Source organism: Cryptomeria japonica, chromosome 8 (assembly GCF_030272615.1).
Source record: "Cryptomeria japonica chromosome 8, Sugi_1.0, whole genome shotgun sequence".
NCBI lineage: Eukaryota > Viridiplantae > Streptophyta > Pinopsida > Cupressales > Cupressaceae > Cryptomeria > Cryptomeria japonica.
This window is the reverse complement of record NC_081412.1, coordinates 628014718-628035653: the sequence shown is the minus strand read 5'-3', so window position 1 is coordinate 628035653 and position 20936 is coordinate 628014718.

The following is a 20936-nucleotide window of genomic DNA, read 5'->3' as shown; positions in this document are numbered from 1 at the left end:
CCTTTTCTTATGAAGAAAGGCCACGCATGGCACAACCTCTGTGTCTACTCTGTCACTGGTTGGCAGGGGGTTTTGAGAGAGAGCCTGCAGAGGAATGAAAAAGGAACATGTTTGGGTAGGGAGTGGTAGCAATCCATCCATGTAACTACAACCCCTCCCCAACATATTATATTTACCCTCTAACTCCCCCTCCCACTGCCTCTGATCCTGGGCATGAAGGTTGAAGCTCCTCCTCTAGTTTAGAGGTGACTTTTCTTCTTTCCAGGACCCCGTTTCCTTTCCTAGAAAGGAAACACTCAATAGGACAAAAGAACAACATCTCACACTCCATCTGAAGGTGTTAGGGCGATAACGACATGGATCAAACAGTTTTTGCCCATACCAATTTTTAGTTAAGAGCGATGATTCATAGGTGCCAACACATGGACATGTAAACATTTTAAGTAACAAAATTACATAGGCCTTTTAGGAATAATTGTTAAGAATGAATCTACTATTCACATGTGTCTTCTAGCCAGAAACTTGTCTCTCCCTTTAATTCTATACAAATGGAAATCATGGCTAGAAGAAAGGTTTAGATTTGTTGGAAACTATTGGTATTTTGGATGTGTTGCGCTGGTTTTGTCATTGATGTCAACACTTGTTAACACTTGTCAACACCTATCAGCACTTGGAGATCTTTGGTTATGTTCACCGACATGTTCAGTGAATTATGCACAGTCACCAGTATCTAGTTCATTGATAGGTTATATTGTTCACCAACATTGAGGATGATTTGTTATCATCTGGAGATTACTTGGTTATGTCGAAGACATTGTTTGGACACTTGGTTTTGGTAATTTGGTTATTGGTCTAATCGGGTTTGCATATTTGTTGTTACCGACAAATAGGTCTAGGTTATGGACCGGCAAGCATTATCAGCACGACACATTATGGAGATGATTTTTTATTATTGTAAATACATTGAGCCAACATGATGCATCACATATTGATTCATTTGTAATTAATTTAATTGTAATATTCTTTGTAAGCCGACCTACACATTTGGTCTTAGGTTTTGGTATATATGTAAGATCTCAATTGTGAGATTGATATACATAGGATTGAGAAAAATGTTTATAAGGTTATGATATTTGGTATATGTGAATATAAGTAGAGCTATACACGCAAACATCATTTAAAGATTGAAGGAAGGTTTTGGAGAAGTCAATCAGAGCTTAACCGGTACTGAATCGAGCATATGAAGATATTATTTTGAGTAGTACATTATCATTGGATCTAACCATCCAATTGTAGTCAGTGTGACTCCCATCTTGCGATTAAGCAATGAGCTCTAGGTAGTTGGCCTTTCTGCATGTGCAGACCCCATATTGTATACACATACTATCTATAATAGTATCATGTGATTGTGGGTAAGGTTTCCCATCGTGGTTTTTCCCCTTACAGGGTTTCCACATACAAATAACTATGTTATGTGTTGTGGATGTTATTTGTCTTTCTATTTCATGCATTAAACTTTACCGATACTATAATTAACTGTTAAACTGTCTACCGACATAAAGTTTGGTTTACTGGTATAATGCATTAAGTTTGGTTAAGTTATAATTGGGTTGAAATTAATAGTCAACTGATTCACCTCCCTCTCAGTTGCCTCCAGGTCCTAACAATTGGTATTAGAGCTAAGTCTTCTTTTTGTAGAAGTTTAATAACTTGAGGAGATTCTATGGCAACTAACTATTTCAGGAAGGACTATCTGAATCTTGATGGAACTAACTATGGTATATGAAAGATCAGTATGGAGACACATCTGAATTGCATTGGAAGAGACATATGGGATGTTACAAAGAATGGTTATGTTGGTCCTACTCAAGGTAAACCTAATCCACCAACCTTGGCTAAAGATGAGGAAACTGATTGCAAAGCAAGAGAAGCACTTTTGAGTACATTGTTAGATCAAAAAGTCATGGGATTATCAGATCGATCTACTGCTAAATCTATTTGGGACAAATTGCAGACATTGAATGAAAGTGATACCACAATCAAAATTGTAAAACTGGAATGCTTCCAGGTCAGGTATGAAAATCTGAAAATGGAAGAAGATGAAAGGATTTCTGCTTTTATGGAAAGAGTTAATGAAATTGTTCTGGGTATACAATGTTGTAGAGGATCCTTAAGTGAAGATGAGATTGTTTATAAAGTTTTAAGAGCATTGCCACCAACATATAAAATTAAAGTAACTGCTATTAATGAATTGAGAACAATGCCTAATGCATCAGTATCTAGAGATACTTTGGTTGGAAAAATTTCAACTTTTGAACTTAAGGAATTTGGTTCTGTTGCTACTATTAAGACAGATTTAGTTTTCAAAGCATCATCATCAACAGAAACATCATCATCATCATCTGAGAAATCTGATTGGAAAGCACTCTATGCTAGAGAACTTGAAGAGATGAGAAGGGAAAATGAAGAACTGGAAGAGCTTGAAGCATTATTCACAAGAAGAATGCCTAAAGGTCTAGTTGGAAGTAAGTATGAAGGTAAAGCACCATTTAAATGTTTTAACTGCAATAAAATTGGTCATATGGCATCTAGGTGTCCTGATAGTCATGGAAGATTAAGAGAAGAAGCTAAAAGAACATATAAGCCTAACCCTGATTATCAGAGATAGAAATTTAAGAAGAATAGAGACAAATCATGTTACTATGCCGATGAAGGAGTTACTGATGATTCTGACGAGGAACCAATAGACAATGGATGGGCTTTTTTTGCTATAACAGAAGATCAACCAACAAATACTGTACAACCAATAGAGCAAGCCCCGACAGCTAAAATTGAAGAAAATTATAAATGGATCATTGATTTCGGATGTTCACATCATATGACTGGTGATAAAAGTAAATTCTTAACTTTTTAGGAATAGAATAGAGGTCTAGTAAGATTTGGAGATGATAAATCTTGTTTAATCAGAGGAAAAGGAACTATACCTTTTGATGGTAAGCGCAATATTGATAATATTTACTATGTTGAAGGTTTGAAGCATAATCTTTTGAGTGTTGGTCAATTAGTTGAAAAAGGATTTCAGTTACAATTCAAGAATGGTAAATGCAAAATCTTAAACAAATTTGGTTTGGAAATTGCAACTGGTAATCAAACTAGAGGTAATATCTTTCATTTGAATAACAATGAGAAGACATGTTTGATTACACATATTGATGAAAGTTGGTTATGGAATAAAAGACTTTGTCCTTTAAATTTTGATTGCATTGTGAAGATAAGTACAATTAAGGCAGTAAGGGATTTACCTAAGATTGTTAAACCTCACAATCCTGTATGTAAGGAATGTCAATTTGGAAAGAAAGTTAGAACATCTTTCAAGAATATTCCAGAGAAATCTAATAATGTTCTTGATTTAATTCACACTGATTTATGTGGTCCAACAAGAAATAGAAGTCTAAAAGGAGATAGATATTTTATGCTAATCATTGATGACTATTCTAGAATGTATTGGGTTACTTTTCTCAGGGAAAAATCAAAAGCTTTTGGGAAATTCAAACTATTCAAGGTGATGGTAGAGAATGAAACCAATAAGAAAATCAAATGCTTGAGATCAGATCAAGGAGGTGAATTCACATCTAAGGAATTTAATACATTTTGTGAAGTGAATGGAATTAGAAGGCAGTTATCAGCACCTCAGACACCCCAATAGAATGGAGTTGTGGAAAGGAAAAACAAAACTATTTTGGATGTAGCTTGAAGCATGATATCTGAAGCAAACCTACCTCATGTGTATTGGAGAGAAGCAGACAATACAATGGTTTATACATTCAACAGATTTCACATCAAAGGTGAAACTGGTAAGACCCCTCATGAACTTTGGTTTGGTAATACTCCTACTCTTAAATATTTCAAAATATTTGGAAACAAATGTTACATTAGAAGAGATGAGTATGCTGGTAAATTTGATCCTAAAAGTGATTAAGGAATATTTCTTGGCTATTCATCTAAGAGCAAGGCATATAACTATTTTAATAAAATATTGCAAAAAATTGTTGAAAGTGCAAATGTGAAGATTGATGAACAGTTTAGAGGAAATTCAAGGTCCATGGACTCTGAACCGGCAATAGAGATAATCACAAATGAACCTACATTGAGTACACCAGTACAAAATGTTGATCCAGTCACACCGACATCATCTTAGAATTCCACAATGACTGAAGAATAGTAGCAAGTGAACGCACCCAGGTATGTAAGATTGAATCACTCTGAAAGTCAGATAATTGGTAATAAGTATCAAGGTGTTATGACTAGAGGAAGATTGGCAAATGAAGAGGTATGTCTAATTTCTCAAATTGAACCAGTATCTATTTCTGAGGCATGTGAAGATAAACATTGGATTAAGGCTATGGAAGATGAATTGGAACAAATTGAAAAGAATAACACATGGACATTGGTTCCCCGGCCTAAAGACAAAACTGTAATTGGAACTAAATGGGTTTTTAGAAAAAAAATTAATGAAGATGGTAAGGTAATAAAAAAAAAAGCAAGATTAGTGTGTAAGGGATATTCACAGAAAGAAGGAATTGATTATAATGAAACCTTTGCACCGGTAGCTAGAATTGAGGCATTTAGGCTATTCTTGGCTTTTGTAGCACATAAGAACTATAAAGTATATCAAATGGATGTTAAATGTGTATTTTTTAATGGTGATCTTGAAGAGGAAGTTTACATTAAATAACCTGATGTATTTTCTTTGACAGATGACAAAGATATGGTTTGCAGGTTAATGAAAGCTTTATATGGATTGAAGCAAGCTTCTAGAGCTTGGTATGCTAGATTGGACAAATATATTTTGAAGCTTGGTTACACTAAAGGTAATGTAGACAACAACTTATATTACAAAGTGACTAATGATGACATCTTGGTTATTGAAGTTTTTATTGATGATATCATTTTTAAAGGAGAAGATGGATTGTGTAAAGAGTTTTCTAATAAGATGTAGGAAGAATTTGAAATGTCTATGATTGGGGAGATAAAATTCTTTTTAGGATTGCAGATTTCATAGACTGATAAAGGTATATTCATAAACTAATCAAAGTACTTGAAGGAGTTACTAAAGAAATTTGGTATGGAAAACTCTAAACCAGTAAGTACACCTATGACTACAACCGATAAAATATCTTTGAAGGATGAATCGACACCTATTAATCCGACAAGATACAAGTCTATGATAGGAGGTTTACTGTATTTGACACAAACAAGACCTGATATTATGAATGCAGTATGTATTGTTTCATGATTTTAGAGTAATCCTAAAGAAAATCATGAATCAGTAGTGAAAAGGATTTTCTGATATCTACAGGGCACAACAAATCTTGGTTTATGGTATCCTGAAGATGATAATTTTGATTTATGTGCATACACAGATGCTAATTCGACAAGAGATGTAGATGACAGAAAAAGCACCTTCGCCAGAGCATTTTTTCTTGGTAGCAGACTTATTTCATGATTGAGTAAGAAACAGAGTTGTACATCATTATCAACAGTAGAATCAGAATATGTTTCAGCAACAACTAATTGTACACATGTATTATGAATTAAGAAAATGTTGAAGGACATTAAGGTAAAATGCAAGGAACCTATAATCATTTACTATGATAATATGGCAGCAATTGATATATCTAAGAATTTGGTATTTCACTCTAAAACTAAACATGTTTCTATCAAATTCAATTTTCTGAAATATAATGTTGAAGCAAAGGAAGTGAAATTGGTTTATATGAATACTAAAGAGTGGATTGCAGACATATTTACTAAACCTTCGGCTAAGGAAGCTTTTGAATATCTCAGAGAACAGCTTGGGGTAATACCCTCACTGGTAGAGACTTAGATAGTTGGAGATTGGCATCAGATTGGCAGATTTGAACAAAAAAAAAAAATTCTGGCTTTGATGAAGGAGAGCTACTTCTCAGGGGGAGTAGTTGGTATTTTGTAATAAGTTCTATGAACTTTTGTATCTGGTTTTTGTAGTGGTATTTGATGTCAAAGGGGGAGAGATATCTATGAAAAACACATTATTCCATGGGGAGAGTTTATTCATTGTGGAGAGATTATTCATTACTCTCTGTATCTGTATTTTGATTTCTGGTTAATGATCTCTTTGGGAGATTGTTCATTTTTGGTTTTTGGCATTTCTGTTTTAGCACTTGAATGGTTTTTTCATCTTGTGTTGCCATCAATGCCAAAGGGGGAGATTGTTGGTATTTTGGATGTGTTGCACTAGTTTTGTCATTGATATCAACACTTGTTAACACTTGTCAACACCTATCAACACTTGGAGATCTTTGGTTATGTTCACCGGCATGTTCAGTTACTTATGCACAGTCACTAGTATCTGGTTCACCGACAGGTTATATTGTTCACCGACACTAAGGATGATCTGTTATCATCTGGAGATTACTTGGTTATGTCGAAGACATTGTTTGGGGACTTGGTTTTGGTGATTTGGTTATTGTTCTAATTGGGTTTGTATATTTGTTGTTACTAGCAAATAGGTCTAGGTTATGGACCAGCAAGGATTATCAGCATGACACATTATGGAGATGATTTTTTATAATTATAAATACATTGAGCTGACATGATACATCACATATTGATTCATTTGTAATTGATTTAATTGTAATATTCTTTGTAAGCCTACCTACACATTTGGTCTTAGGTTTTGGTATATATGTAAGATCTCAATTGCGAGATTGATATACATAGGATTGAGAAAAAGGTTAATAAGGTTGTGATATTTGGTATATGCAAATATAAGAAGAGCTATACATGTAGACATCATTTGAAGATTGAAGGAAGGTTTTTGAGAAGGCAATCAGAGCTTAACCGGTACTAAATCCAGCATATGAAGATGCTATTTTGAGCAATACATTATCATTGGATCTAACCATCCAATTGTAGTCAGTGTGACTCCCATCTTGTGATTGAGCAGTGAGCTCTAGGCAGTTGGCATTTCTGCATGTGCAGACCCCATATTGTACACACATACTATCTGCAGTAGTATCATATGATTGTGGGTAAGGTTTCCCACCGTGGTTTTTTCCCTTACAGGGTTTCCACATACAAATAACTGTGTTATGTGTTCTAGATGTTATTTGTCTTTCTATTTCATGCATTAAAATGTACCGGTACTATAATTAACTATTAAACTGTCTACTGGCATAAAGTTTGGTTAAGTTATAATTGGGTTGAAATTAATAGTCAACTGATTCAGCCCCCCCTCTTAGTTGCCTTCGGGTCCTAACAAAAACATTTGATAGGTTCAAGTTTCTCATTCCTTAGGTTTTCTAGTTTGTATCCAGTAGTGAGTCAAAGTGAAGCAATCAAGTTGTAAAATCTTTTACATAGAAAATAAGTAAATGTTTTAGTGTAAAATTTTGTATAGCTTCTTGAAGGAGTTATGCATAAATCGTATCTTGTAACAGAGATGGTATTTTACTTAAAAATAGAAATCCAACCTTTTTCTCTCCATTGCATGATTCTATCAGTTTTTAAGTGAAATGAATCAAGGGTTTATTTCATTTAGTTAATTGTTATGATGTATGTAACTTTTTGTTTATGCTTGGACCCAGGTGGTCAATTAAATCTCTTAAATGGAGTTGCAAAATGATAGGGCTTATGCAAGGATTTTAGATAAATAGTTTTGGGTCAGGGTTACAAATGGGATATATTGTAAGGCAATATCATATCAGATCTTATGTTGTTAGATCAAGTTCTGTTGCACTTTCAGGTTTATGTTTCACGTCCTTCAAATGCCCAATGGAGTAATGCACTAATCAGTGCTTGTAATTGATTTTTTTTATCAGTCTTGTTTTGTTTTGAACTGATGAATCTCTACAAATATCAGAATATCATTTGTTAAGTTTTATGTATTTTCTAAAAGTTGTTCCGCCCTTTCTCATACTCTAGTTTAAGGTTGAGGAGCACTGAAGGATTTTCCATCCTTGAGCATTCTCCCTTTCTATTGAGTCTTTTCATGAGATAATCTACTTTGTTTTCAGTAAGTTCCTGAGTGTCATTGTAGAGAGCAGGAGATCTTATTAAAGGGATCACCAACTCTGGTTCTACAGAAGGACTTTGTGTCCTTGTTAATGTTGGTCCGATCCTGACAGATATTGATAGTTGGAGGTGGCTCTCCATAGATATTTGGAGGAATCAGCTTGGTCTTTGCCTAGTGGCAGTGTAAACCCGTTAATTTTTGGGAACCAACAGAAATATCTCAACCTAAGGATCCCTTACCTTTAATACATTCTGAACTTATTGAATGGGATAAGGAAGGACATACTAAAATTGATACCTTTTCTAATGACCATTCTATAGACTTATACCTCAATGCAATTGATCCCACAACAAATTCCACCAGGGATTTCGCTAATGCATCTTCCAGTCAAGTGGGTGCCAAATCTACCAGTCAAAAAAGTAAAAGTTAAGAAAAAAATATCAGTGCTGCGACCAAGGTTTTCCAATCAAGTGGGTGCCAAATCTACCAGTCACAAAAGTAAAAATAAAGAAAAAAATTTCAGTTCTAATGTTGGAAACATTAGACCAAGGAAAAGTAAAAAGAAAGGATGCATCTAATGATGAAAACCTCCTTGAGGCACCGGAAGATGGGATATTTGACACCTTACCTAAATATTATCAAGAGAAATCATCTATACTAATTAAATCAATAGAGGTAGTCAACATTGGAACAAAAAATCAACCAAAGATTCTACATCTGACAACCTCTCTATCAAAACAAGAAAAGTAATAATATCTAGAATTTTTCAAAATACGACAAATCAATTTCACCTGGTCATATGTAGACATGCCAGGGTTGGATCCAGATCTTATAATGCATCATCTAAATATCGCTCTAGGTGCAAAACCAGTAAAACAAAAATTGATAAATATGCATCCTCATATAGCTCTCCTTGTCAAAGAAATTACTGTTGCCATTCTACACTCTAATGAAAATATGGTTGATGTTGTCATTGATGGCAACCAACCGGTAATAGGATTTTACAAATACACCGACATCATAGACATCATACACCGGTAGACACTGACACTGGTAGGCACATTCACCAGTATCCAGATTACATCGACAATGAAGTATACGGACACTTAGGCCGACATGAGACAAGTTTTGTTTATATGAATTGTATTGTAAATGCAATTAATTATTTGTAAGCCAACATGATGTATTGTAAAGACTCATATATGTATGAGATCTTATAGGTCATTTTGATATAGTTGATGGGAGAATATAGATGATATATAAGACAATGAAAGGTTTTGGTTAAGTTATATGACCGAGCTTAAATCGGTATTGACCAGGAATTAGAGATGCTATTTTGAGCAGTACACTGTATTGGATTGAATTATCCATCTTGTAGTCAGTGAGACTCTTCTATTGATCAGTGAGCCCTAGGCTGTTGGCCTTCCTGCATACGTAGGCCCTTATTGTAAGTAATATTTATTCATACTAGCTAGTGAGTAAATATTATGGGTCACAAATCCCACCGAGGTTTTTCCCACACAGGGTTTCCTAGCCAAAATATCTTGTGTGGTGTGCACTTATGCTGTCTCTATTATTTCTATTTGCTGCATTATTTCTTGTTTACCGGTACATTGATTTGGGTTGCAAAGTTATAAATAAGTTTAAATATTCCATTAAATGGTTAGACACTAATTCACCCCCATCTTAGTGTCTTTGGGATTGTCATTGCATCTAACAATTGGTATCAGAGCCTGGTCCTCTATTTGTAAAACCCTAATAGCTTGAGGAAGATTATGAAACTGGTACCAATGGAGAATTCAAGAAAATAGTTGGAAGGAGCTCTTGAAGATTTTGATGTAGAAAAATTAAAGAATATCAAACTTGAAGAGAATCTGAGGATTGCATAGCATTTCATTAAAAGACTTCAGAAGAACCTGGTTATAGCACAAAACAAGAGGAAGGAACTTCATGAGAAAATGTAGAAAGATGATGATGAAAAAGAAACTCTTAGAGATATTGTAGAGAAGTTGAGACAAGAGAACAATAATATGAGGAATGAAATGAAAGATTTAACCATGAGGCTATGTAAGGATATTGAAGATAGGAAGAAGAATGAAGAAGACTTGACTAGGAGACTTAATGATGGAGAAAATGAAAGTCTGAGACTTTGTCATGAAAATGATATGCTAAAGATAGATTTGATTCACATGCAACATGATAAAGATGAGCTTAGGAGACAAGTTGGCATTCTGGAAAATGAGTTGATCACTACAAATGAACACAAAGACAAATTCAAGAAAAGTTCAAAAAGGCTTGATGACATGCTGAAAAGACAAAAACCTAATGGAGATACAGTTGGACTTGGATTTGAACATGGAGAAAGTTCCAGAACTGCAAATAATCAAGATCACAGTAAACCGGTAAGACAACCTAATGCTTATAAATTTAATGGGAAATGTTTTAATTACAACAAGTTTGGTCAAAGAGAAAATCAGTGTTGAATTAGAAATAATCATAATACAAACTTACATACCGATCAATGTTCCAAATTCAATAAAGTTGGTCATAATTCAGAGAATTGCAGAATGAATGTGAAATGCTATGTTTGTGGTAGATTTGGACATTTATCTAATCAATACAAAACACAAACCGGTCAAGGATATGAAAAAGCTATTCAGAGGAATAATGTAACTTGTTATGCATGTAACAAGATTGGGCATATTGCAAAATTTTGTAGAAGCAAGACTACACCAACGAACAATAAAGGATCTAATGAGAACAGAAAAAAAAGGGTAAATGAAATAAAGCAAGAATTTTCAAAACAATGGATTAAGAAGAGAGATTAGAGAGTTGATGAATCTGTTTCTGCATCGGAAGAATAGAGTAACCCTCCAATGATAGGAGATTCTTTATCTAACTAGGGAATAATCCCTAGGGGGTATGGCAACAAGTTGAAAATAATGCATTCTACCCTCGGTTGATGGTGAGAAGACACATTTATTCTTTACCGACAGATCTGTTAAGATTTCACTTAACTAACAAGCATTTAATGCAGTAGTTGGAGAACATTTTGGTTATAAAGCATTAGAAAACCCTCATTTCAAACCACCAAGCATCCAAGCATTCAGAGAGCACAAAATTGAGCAAAGGCATTCTAAAGGCGAAGCAACAAGGTGCTTTGCAGGCATTCAAGGATTTCAAGCAAGAGATATTTATTTCGGTATCATGGCATCTTCATCTTCTACACTTGAGTTTATTGCAAACCCTACTGTGGTAGAAAACATTAAGTGCCCTAGACCTGTATTTAAAATCATCCTTGAAATTGCCAAGAAAGATGATTCTATCGGATCTTTTTTGAAAATTCCGAAAGGAGTCACTTTTGTCGAAGACCCTAGAATTTACATTCACTACAACATAGAGAGTTTAGGGACTGATGAATTAAATAACATGTACAATGATGTTATTACTGATGAATAAGGTTTGGTTAAACCGGAGCACAAGATTGTAGGAGACCTAGGATTTGTTGAAATTCTGAACATACCTGAATTTTTGAAGGAGGTAGTTCATCTTGTATTGAGAAGAGTTCATGGAGAGTTTATGTGGCTAGACTATATTTTTAAAATCTCAAAGGAAGCAATCAAGGCATTTACTAGTTTACCCTCAACCAGTAGTAGGCTCGACAAAACAAAGAAGATACCTAACAAGGGTGTTATGGATTTAACCGGAGCTACATCTGACAACAAATCTCTTAAGGTTAATGACATTACTAATACAAATGTGAGATATGCGAGCATGGTACTTGGATATAGACTAACTCATGCAAATAGATTGAACTCTATTTCCAACTTATGTATTCATAGTGCATATGAGATGGTCAAGAAAAATGCTAAAATTGATATCTGTGAATGGATTAAGGATGAACTGATAGATAACCTGAAAAAGATTAAGGGTGACAAGAAGGGGACATTTTGTTTTGGCAACCTACTTGTGTGTTTGATGTTTTACTTCACCAAAGAGATACCCGACATTGGTCACAAGGAATTTGGATATGACATCCTGGTAGGCAAACAGATCAAGGAAGCTATCACCGGTATGGGCTCTAACAATGTCAACATTATAGCAGACTACTTCAAAAACTTCCAAACTAAGATGAAAGCCAGAGAAAGGATACCACAGAGCATTATTGACAAGTATGATAAGAAAATTTATTTTGTAATCAAACGTGATGAAACATGGATGGAAGTTGTTACTCCTATAACTATTTGGATAATAGAAATGGGATATGAAGTTGATATGAATGTACTTGAAGCATATGATAAGACACTTCTTGATGCACCAAGGGAACCATCTGAAGAAATATTTGGTAGTGTTGAGAATATTGAGAGTGTTGCTTCAATGGAAAAATAGAGAAAAAGAAGAGAAAAATTTATCAGAGATGCATCCAAGATGGCTAAGGAGGTTAAGGAAAATGTAATGAAATTGAGTGGTATATCTGCTAGTGAACTAGAAGGATTGGAACTAGTAGCTCATGTTTCACTAGTTGTCACTTCTTCGGATACAGATAGTGGAAAAAAAACTAAGTTCAAAAGAGTTGAAAGGAGGAAGAGGACACCCTCACTAGTACCTTCTTCTGCACCTAAAAAAGGCAAGGAAATTGAGGAAGAAGAAGCAAGCTGTAAGGGAACCTAAGAAAAAGCTAACACCAAAGAAGAAACAACCTAGGACACTAGATACCCTTACACTGGAGGAACTGGTAAATGAGATAACTCAAGATGGTAATCTTTGCAATGTAAATAAATTTTATCATTCTTACAAGGATCCTGACAAGGAGACTATAGAGGCTAGTATTATTTTACATCTAGACATCTATAAGAAAGTTTCAATTGAGGTTGTGGATGTTTTGCCTAATGATCTTTATCTGAGACTTGAGGCTAAATGAATGTCAGTGATGGAACTGGACAAAAAGTTAAAGGTTGAAGAATTATTGGCTATACACCCTATAAATTCTAGAGAAGAAATTGATGAACTGATTTTTGAAGCAAACCGGTCAGTTTTTGTGAGTGGACACTGACAGGTTAGCCTAATGGTTGGGAGATCAAAAGAGATTGCTGATGAATCTACAGACAAATGAGACACATTTTTTATTGAAAAAGAAAAGAAAGAGGAAAGGGAGAGACAAAAAATGGATGTCTTTTGCAAAGGTATATCAAAAGGATAAAGGTAAAAGCAAAATTGGTAGTGTACCTGTTATAAGAGTTATAGATAACCTTTCTCCACCAGCACATGACACCCATCTAATAAATTCATAACTTCAAAGATACCAGTACATATAGAAAATCAACTGGATAAGGAGACTAAAGAAGTAACACATCATGACACTAACTCAGATTTTGATATTCTCTTTACCATGAATATAGATACACAAGATGTTAACATTATTGTGGATAAAGAGACTACAAAGGTTAAGAATACTGATGCTACAAACAACAAGATCTCTGAGTCACTGGCACACACTGTTGACTCTCATAACAATGAGATATTGATAGAGGATAAGGTAACTAACACTAAGAAACTTGACATAGAGAAACTGACAGTTGCAGAGGTACTTAATCAGACTGAAAAGCTAGAATAAGCAGAGCTAATAACATAGACAAAGAAACTAATAGAAAATGTAAATAAAGAGGAAGCAATTGATTGAAACAAGGAAGAAATTGTTAAGGCAATTAGGCAAGTATCTATTGAAAGGAAATCTATTGCAAATCCAAGCACATCCCCTGGAGAATTCAGACCTACTAATGTAATAGATGTTCTATTGGATTCTATTAAGAGGATAACAAATTGCAATGCCTTAACATTTAAGGCTATTGATGACACATTACCTATCTTGAAGATGATTGCACCAACTTGTAAGACAGATCACATTGAGGATTCTGTAGGTAAATTGGACGCATTGTCTAAATTTATTGCTGAAAATGCTCTAACCATAGATAAGGTGAATGAGGAAATTGTTAAGGAAAGAGTAGATAAAGAGAAAGGTGAATTCTTTGAGAAAACTATCAAAGACTCTACTGAGCACATGGATTGTCTATTACTGGTACTTAACTCAACAATTTTGGAATACAAGGAGCTGTATAGAGAAGCTTGTAAGCCTCACCACCTGATTGAAGACATTGATGAGGAAATTAAGAAGACACAAAAGGAGATAGATGGCATTGCAGATAATTTGATAGGTTCTTCAGAACTTACATCTATTCTTGATCAAGAGATGGTAGTTTATGAAGAAAAGTTAGAGAAACTTGAGAAATAAAAAGCAAGGATACAGTTAAAGGCCTGGGAACTGAAAAGAAAACTTGGTCCAAGATTGGACAGTCTTATTACTTAGTAGGTTTAGCTATCAAAGGCAACAAATCAAGTAGAATGGTCACAAGATCAGCAAATGTACTATCTGATAGGCATAATCCAGTACACAAAAACCATTATCTCTGACAATAACAAATTCATGAAGAGCCTGAATCTACTTTTGGCAAATATCTTTCAAATTGTAAGAAACCAGTTACATGCTATGAGGTAGAAATTTTGTACTCTTTGACTATTGTAAAGCGGAAAATCGTGATCGAACCCCAAGTGTTCCCCCCACCACTCCGAGGAGAGGGGAAGGAGGTCACTAGGATTGACGGTTTTCACTTAGGGGAGACTTTACATTCAAAAGAGGGGTTGAAACCCACAAGATCCAATCCCACATAATGCAAGATTGGATTCTAAATGAGTTTCAAGGGTTAAGACAGCAAGGCTACCCTCTTTTGTAAAGAATGTAGATAGAAGGATTAAGCTAGGAATGCATAAAAAGTGAGAAAGATTCACTTATAAATAGAGATAGGAATATAGGATGAAGTTGTGGACCTAGAATTAGTAGTAAAATGTTGAGACGATGCTTTCTTGCAAATTTGAGCAAAAGTTGACGGGACGATGGCGCTCGACATGCACACGATCCTTCGAAAAATCCGTGAAACGAAGGGGGATCTGTTCATCTCTGCACAAGGATTCCAGATCTTCAATTACAGTCGTGTACCTGCAACCTACACACAAAAAAATGAGGATGATTGGGGGGTTAGGGATTAGGGGTTTGCCCTTAGGTCAAACCCCAGTTTTGGAATTAACCAAGAAATGAAAATGCTATAAATGTAAATGATTGTAATGTAAACAAGTACTGATACCTTGTTGTAAGAATGTTTGTATTCTTACATGCGAAGGTGTAAATGTTGTTGTATGTTGTATGTGATCTCCTCTTCAATGGTTAAATCCTTGTCTTGAATGCAACACTTAGCCTTGAATGGAGACTTAGAATGATCAATTGCTTGAAGGAATGCTTGAATGCTTGAATGCTTGAATGTTTGAATATCGCTTCCGCGTCTTGTACACATATGTCCTTCCTCTTTTCATCTATCCTTTTTGAGAAGGGAAATGTAGTTTATATACTTGCCAATTAGGGTTAAAAGACTATTTTTTCTGACCTTAGGCCGACCAGGAAACATTATTTTCCAATTTGCAAACATAAAGACCTGAGACCCAAAAGAGACCGGGCCCAAAAATAGGGCCAGGGACCAGGGCACTGGGCACCATGGTCCCACCTCCAGGGATAGCAAGGTGCAAGGAGGATCAGGCCAGGGTGCTGAAAAATGTAGTTTTTGATGTCATGAACAAGTTTCGAGGTCTCCATTCAGGTTCAGTGTTGCGTCGCCATCGTGAAGACCCAAATGTGGTCAAAATTGCAAGTGTCACAATTTTAGGACGCTACATTTAGCCCCCACTTTAGCGGGAGTATAAGCGTACGCTTATACTTCCGGTAAAGTACAAGGAAACAACATTGAAAGACTTTCACCACGTCAAGGAGGAAAGACACACCAAGCCCCCAGTGGACTAAGGATCTTACGAATTTGATTGAAAAAGTAAAAGGGAAGATCATGAGGGAGAACCATGACTATCAGTAGTAAGGTTCCCTCACTATGAGTCATGTAAGAAAAATACCAAAAATTTTCAAGGCAAAGCTAAGTTCGCCAAGAAATTTTCAAGTATCCTGAAGGGATAGATGGGGTGTATGCCCCCCTACGTTAAAGCGATCACACACACCTCAATGGGGGTGATTGCTTTAAGGTAGTGATACACATAAGAAATGAGAAGGGAAAGGAGCACGTTATCACAAAGATTTAGCCCCCAAGTGTGAGATAAACCCAAGGATAATAGACACAAAACACAAAGCACGAGGTGACTTCACTTTCCTCAGGGTCAGTATGTTGTAAGATAATTCATGTATATCATATGTATGTATGCATAATTGTTCTTCATTCCCCAATCAAGGAAGGTCACCTAGAAGAAGGGAACACATGTGTCTTTTGAGTCAACATGAGAGAGACCAAAAGAGATCTCAATGCTTTGCATCATCCTCAAGTAGACAACACTAAGGACAACAAATAGAAGAATGATAATAACACATAGAAGATGTAACAAAAGAGAGGAGGAGAGAATCTACTATGCTAATGGAACTAGTCTAGCACATCATCTACCCCCCGATCTTGCTGATCAATATTTTGAGAAGGCAGGGAACACACTAGAGGAGGAACATCCAACACAGCAGATGGAGCTATCACAAGATCCAAACAAGGGCTATGTTCATGTTCCAAGCCACGTTGTTCTTGTCTAGGAGCTAGGATAAGTGCTTTAAAAAATTTGTTAGATAAATGGTTATCAACATCAACATATTCATATTCACTATTAGAATGAAAAGAAGTAACTTTTTCATCATGAATAACATTTTCGTCTATATCATCATCAAGATTTATAACAATAGGATCTTTGACTCGCACAGAATCAAGACCATAATGCATCTTATGTTTAGGAGATTTTGGCTCAATTTTCGGCTGAGGAGAAAATGGAATAATGCTTGTTGAAGGTGTTTTTGGGGATTGCAAAGTTTGAGAAGTAGCTGCCTGGGCTCTAAGATGACGCTTTCGTCAGCGTTCACATGCAGAACGATTTCATCTAGTCTTAGTAGGAAGTGGAGAAGATTGAGGAGGAGGAATGTTCTCATCCTTATCACTTGGGTGTTTAGGTTGTGGTCTCTTAGGCTAGATAATAGGAGAAGAGGAAGGTCTCTTCTCTTTATAAAAGGAAGGAGGAGGAACTGCTCCATATAAAGCAGGAATGTTTGGTTTAGGAAGGAGACCAAGTCCATCATGACGAGGAGGTATAGGTCTACTTTTAGAAAGTTTATTAGGCATAAACATAGTCACATCCGTAGGGATGGGTTGGGAATCTTCTTGAGGAAAGACATTAGTTTTATTTTTCAAAGGAAGAACGAACTTCTCAAGAATGATAGGAATATCAAGTTTGGGTGTTCTAGGTTCACTTAGAGATAGGATCATATCTATTTTCCACTTTTGATAAGATTTGAAAAGATGATCACTTCGTGGAGGAAGAGATTGGAATTGTTTAGGCCAAAAATAATCAATAGGAACGCTAGAAGTTCTTTCAGCTGGTTTAAAGAGACTATGATTGATAGTAATAACTTCACCATTATGGGAAAATTTCAAACACTTATGAATAGGAGAAGCAATAGCTTTCATGGAAGATAGCCAAGGATAGCCAAGCTTCACACAAAATTGTTTAGATGAAGGAATAATAGCAAAGTTCACATCAAGGGATTTGTTATGGACCTCAATGGGTAATGTAATAGAACCAATTGCAGGAGAAGAAAATGCATCAAATAATTTCACAATCACATCTATTTTGTCATAGATCACTTGATTCAATTGTAAAGTAAAGAAAAATTCTTTAGTAATAACATTAACCATGCAAGAAGAATCAATAAGCACTCCACGGCAAGGTGTATTCTTGACTTTTGCAACTATGTATAAAGGACCATTGGGTGCCCTAATAGTTTCACTAGAATCAAATGTGATGGAAGCTTCTTTAGGGTTTTCTTGCTGCTCTACAAAGTTAATCACATTCGGAGTCATAGACACAAGACCATCAGATGAGAAAGAGGAATCATTAGTCTCAATCACATTAGAGGTATGAGAAGGTAATGGATCAGTAAAAATCTTAAGATTTTGGTTAGGAGGAGTTACAGATGTATTGCCTTTATCATTCATATCAGAAACAGAGATAGTATTATTATCAATCAGATCTTGAATTTTACCCTTTAAAGCAAAACATTTTTTAGTATCATGCCCAGGTTGACGATGAAATTGACAAAAAGATTTGTTATCAAAATAGGGTGAATTAATCTTTGCAGGATCTATTTGCCTTATAGGAGGAAGAGTAAGCACATTTTGTTCCAATAACTTATTCATAATACTATGCAATGATTCATTCAAAGGAGTAAACTTTCTTTCTTTCTTGAAAAAATTAGAAATAGGAGGCACACCTGATGCTGCATTCACATTGTTGTTGATGATGTTTTCATTGGATTTAATAGACTCTCTATTCAGTTTAAACTTCCCAAATGGTTGTTGACTACTATCACCCTTATCACTCGGAGCCATAGGATTTGCTTGTTCCATTTGACTCACAGTCAGTTGATAATTTTGAAGAGTTGCACACAACTGTTGGAAAGAAGTAAACTCAGAAAACAAAAGTTTGTCTCGAATATCTTTCTATAAATTAGAAATAAAGATTCTTTGAATATCATTGTCAGGCACTGGAAAAGAAATTTGAGCATACAAATGCTTATATCTACCAATGAAATCAGTCACTTTTTCTTTAACACCTTGTTTACAATGCATTAAATCAATCAAAGTAACTTTAGGACTTATATTGTTTTGAAATTGTTGAATAAAAGCATTTGCAAGTTGTTCAAAAGAAGTAATAGAATAAGAAGGCAACACGAAATACCATTGTAGGGCTTTATCTCTTAATGTCCTAGTAAACAGTTTTGCAAGCAACCTTTGGTCATGAGCAAAATCGGTACATATTGTTTGAAAAGTCTTAACATGTGTTAGAGGATCACCTTTACCATTATAAAGCTCCAAATGTGGGATTTCAACATGTTTAGGAGGGATAGCTCGAACAATGTCAAGAGAAAGTGGGCTCACAACATCAAATGTGGGCACACTAAACTTAGATTGATTCATAGAGGCAATTTGTTGCTGTAAAGAAGAGATAGTTTGTGCAAGATTGTTAATGGTCGCTTCAGTTGAAGAATTCATATTAGACGTGTTAGATTGGGATGGAGGTATTATGTTATTGAAAGAAGGTATTGATTGAGAGTAAGGTGGCGGGACACTATGATAGTTAGTCATAGGAGATGATTGGAAAGGAGGAACACTACAAGGAGGAATGGAATGGTTAAATGAATTGCCCCCTTGCGTCATGTTCATTTGTGGAGATGTAATAGGAACACTCATTGAAGGAATGAATGAAGAAGTCAGATTAAATGAAGGAAGAGGGTTAATTGAAGAAGAAGGATTGCCCCCATGACTGGTGATCATAGGCGAAATGTCTTGTATAGAAGTAGTCATTATGTTTGATGTAAAGGTAGGTATGCTAGCAATAGAAGTTGTCAAAGGAACAGAATGATTAACTTGAGTGGGAGGTTGTGTATATCCTAAAGTTTCAGCACAAATCTTCATAGGCATTACATTTGAATCCACAATGTGTGCAATACCACACAAAATATCAATTCCATTCTTATCACTTTGAACCATACGTTTTAGACCCTCAATTAATGAAAGAGCTTGACTATTAGGATACTCTTGAGACATCCATTGCTGAAAATAATCAAATTGGTTATCCAATTTTGAAAGTTGTTCTACAAAAACCTCATGGAGAGCTTCTTCATCATTAGGAGGATTAGAGGAATTACCTGTGTTCTCGTTAAAAAGGCTATTCAAATTAGGTTCCATCTCCTTAGTAATTAAACCTTGGAAAGACTTAATTCTATGGCTTCGTCTAATGGGAATAGTGTAAGTAGGGATTATTGTTGTAAAACTCATGCACTAGAGAGGGAGAGAAGATTTTGAATTTAGAGGTAGAAAATTTCAATAAAATCAGCCAATCTTCTAGATTTAAGCTGTTAAATGCAATCACGACAATCTCCCGAAATTTTGGAAAAAATGTCAGGGACCGTGGCACTCGGAGTGCACACGGTCCTTGCAACTTTTTTTGAAATTTGCAGGGATGATAGTTATGATGATTTTAAAGCTAATCTAAAAAAATTGAGTGATTTTACGATCTGTAGATAGGCCAAATTAAAGTTGCAATCTCAAAATTGAACCCTACCCAGATTGTTGAAAAATGCAAATTTGAATTTTGAAAAAGAGAGGGAAACTGAAATTTTGGATTTTATGATTTTAGAGGGAATACCAAAAGCAATGCAAGTTTTGAAATTTAAAGGTTGACTCAATTTCATGCAAAATTCAATTTTGAAAGCGGAAATCAAAGTTGGTGTAATTAAACATTTAATTTCAAAAGTCACAAATTGCAAAAATTTTTAATAAAGCACTAAAATTTCGAATGAATGCCAACACACTTTTCAGATTTAGGATAGTAAGAAGCACAATTTTGACATGAATTTTAGTTTCAACAATTTTTGAATGATTAGAAGCCTTAATCCAAGCAATCCCTAGACCAACTTTGACTTTAATTTTGAAAGTGTTGTAATTGATAAAATCAGCCAAAATTCTGGATTTTAGCAGAAAAATATAGTAAGATCTAACTCCTAAAATTTCAGAGAAAATGTCGAGGATGATGGAGCTCGGGGTGCACACGGTCCTCGCAACTTTCTTCCAAATTTTCAGGGATGAAAGATATTATGATTTTGTTGCGGAATCCAAAGTTACAGTCGATTTGGAGATGTTTTGATCAATGAAATTATCAGTCAAAGGTTGAATCAAGAGGGTTT